Source organism: Propithecus coquereli, unplaced genomic scaffold (genome assembly GCF_000956105.1).
Source record: "Propithecus coquereli isolate 6110/MARCELLA unplaced genomic scaffold, Pcoq_1.0 Scaffold18, whole genome shotgun sequence".
In the NCBI taxonomy this organism is placed as follows: Eukaryota; Metazoa; Chordata; class Mammalia; order Primates; family Indriidae; genus Propithecus; species Propithecus coquereli.
The window spans coordinates 9696881-9700254 of record NW_012142745.1 but is presented as its reverse complement, the minus strand read 5'-3'; the positions used below and the strand labels follow the sequence as shown (position 1 = coordinate 9700254).

The 3374-nt window shown below is 36.7% G+C and overlaps 1 protein-coding gene across 1 annotated transcript in view; it reads right to left on the bottom strand.

The window, feature by feature from the left end:
- DAW1 (dynein assembly factor with WDR repeat domains 1) overlaps window positions 1-3374 on the bottom strand; it is an 89465-nt gene that overhangs the window by 7785 nt on the left and 78306 nt on the right. The window lies entirely within an intron of this gene.

Genomic DNA, 3374 nt, shown 5'->3' with positions numbered 1-3374 from the left:
AATGATTTTTTGGATATGACACCAAAAGCACAGGCAGAAAAAGCAAAAGTAAACAAATGAGACTACATAAAACTAAAAAGCTTCTGCATAGCAAAGGAAATTATCAACAAAATGAAAAGATGACCTATGAAATGGGAGAATATATTTGAAAATCATATATATGATAAGGGGTTAAGGGGTTAATATTCAAAATATATATCACACAACTAAATAGCAAAAAAAAAAAACCAAAAACCAAGCAGTTCAATTAAAAATGGGCAAAGGACCTGAATAGACATTTTTCCAAAGAAGATCTACAAATGGCCAACAGATATATGAAAAGGTACCCAACATCACTGATCATCAGAGAAATATCAAGTGTTGGCATATATGGTCATCACAGAGATGATATAGACATAAGGTAGTGTCATGCATGGTCATGAGGGAGATGACACAGACACAGCTTAGTGTCATACTTAGTCTTCAGAGAGATGAAACAAATATAGTTGAGGGTCAAATGTAACCATCGGGGAGATGATGCAGTTACAGTGTTATCATCAAGGAGATGACCTAGAATACAGTGTCACATGTCGTTGACAAGGAGATGATGCAGGCATAGTTAAGAATCAAGAGGATGAGGTATACATAGTGCAGCACCGAACATGATCATCAATGAGATGATCCAGATGCAGACGTGGACTGAATTCCAACACTGGCTTTCCTGGTTCTCTAGCTTACAGATGACATATGGTGAGATTTCTCAGCTTCCAAAATCACATGACCCAAATCCCATGATAAATCCCTCCTCGTATATCTATATACATATATGTACAATATTGGTTCTGTTTTTCCGGAGAATCCTGACTAATACAAGTATCATAGATGGTTCTCGGGGAGATGATGTGAGCATAGTGTAGCACCATAAATGGAAGTCGATGAGATAACATACTTTATCATCACACAAGGTTATTGAGTTGTCAACACGAACAGTGTAGCATCATACATGCTCACAGTGGAGATGATGCATAATGTAGCATCATATATAGTTCTCAAGGGGATGACATAACACAGTACAGTGTCATAAGCAGATTCAAAGAGATGAACCAGACATAACGTAGAATCATGCACTTTTCTAAAGGAGATAATGCCAACATATTGAGCCCTGCAGACATGTTCATTAAGGAGATGAAGTAGAAATATAGCATCATACATGGATTTCTAAGAAATGACTCAGACGTGGGATAGTATCATACATGGTTATAAAGAATTGAATAAAGATATAGTATAGCGTTCTACATGATTATAAAGGGGATGACAAAATGTAAATTAAAATATAGTATCAGATATATGACGTAGACAGAATAGAGTATCATACGTGGTCATCGAGGAATAACATAGACTTGGTGTAGTTTCATACATGGTCATCAGGTACATAATACAGATGTCACGTAACATTATGGTCTTCAGGAAGATGACATATAGCACTGAATCATACTGTGTTATCAAAATAGTGACTCAGAGAATAGCATCACACATGGTGTGTGATATCATGAGATGACATAAGCTTAGCATAGTATCATATATGCTTGCCAAGGAGATAGATAATGCAAACATAGTACAGTATCACATGGTTATCAAGGACATGGCGTAGAGATAGTGCAGTGTTGAACAGGGAGTGGTCAGGGAGGTAACATAGAAATTGTGTAGTATTACACATGTTTCTCAGGAATATGCTGCAGACAAAGGGTAGCATCATAAATATTTGTCAGGCAAATAGCACAGACATAATGAATCATCATATGTGGTTGTCAAGAGATGATATATACTATAACATCATACATGGTTGTAATGGAGATGAATTGTTGTTTAGTTTCATGAAATGTTACCCAGGACATGATGAACACACAGTACACCAGTACAGATGGTTGTCAATGAGTCAATACAGACATCATACAGCATTGCATGTGGCTTTCAATGAGATGACGCAGACACAGTGTAGCATCACATGTATTTGTCAACAAGATGACTCATACCTCGTTATCAAGGATATGATGCTGACATAGTATATATCATAAGTGGCAATCAGGTATAGGATAACATCATGTATGATCTTTAAGATGATGCAAGTATAGTGTATTATAACACACAGTAATCAACAAGATGATGCAGATAGTGTTGCACTTACCTGGTCATCAGGGAAATGGCAAATATACAATGCAGTCTCTTATTTGGTGATCAGAATATGGCATAGACATAGAATAGTATCATGCATTGTCATCAAAGAGATAACACAGACATTGTAGTGTCATAAGTAGTTCTCAAGGATATGATGCAGATATTGCTTAGCATCAAACATGGTTTTAAAGGAATAAATGGAAACAATGTAGCATAATACATGACTTTCAAAGAGATGATGATACAATGTATAACAGAATAATAATGAATACATGGTCATTGAGGGGATGAGACAGACACAATATAATGTCACACATGGTCAACAGGGAGATGATAGATATGGTGTAGCATCACATGTGACCTTCATGGAATTGAGGCACACCTAGTTCAGCACCATATGCAGTTATCAATAAGATGACACAGACATGGTATAGAATCATAAGTGGCAATTGAAAAGATGATGTATAGCATAGCATCATATATGTTTATCCCAACGATTTGGAGACAGAGTGGAGCAGGACACGGAGTTGTAAAGGAGATTATGGCACCATTAATGGCAGTCAAGTTGATTAGGCCAACGCAGTATAGTACCATACATAGCAGTTGACTTTTGAACAACATGGGTGTGAGCTGTGTAGGTTCACTTATACGTGGAGTTTCTTCTGCCTCTGCCACCCCTTAGACAGCAAGACTAACTCCTCCTGCCCCTCCTCCTTCTCCTCCTCAGTCTACTTAACATGAAGATGACAAGGATGAAGGCCTTTATGATGATCCACTTCCACTTAATGAATAGTTAACATATTTTTTCTTCCTTATGATTTTCTTAATAATATCTTCTTTCTCTGGCTTACTTTATTGTAAGAATATAGTATATGATACATGTATTTAATAACATACATACATGTGTTAATTGATTATTTGTGTTATCAGTGAGGCATCCTAGTCAACAGTAGGCTATTAGTAGTTAAGTTTTGGGAGAGTCAAAACTTACATGCAGACTTTCAACTACATGGTGGTTCATTTCCCTAAGCCCCCCACGTTGTTTGAAAGTCAATGGTAGTTATTAAGGAGATGACCAAAAAAGCCCACATATATATTTATAAATGGTTATCAAGGAAGTGACACAGACTTTGTATAACATCACATGAGGTTATCAAGAATATGACATGGACATACTGTAGCGACATACATGGTCACCACAGAAATGAGGCATAGTTTCC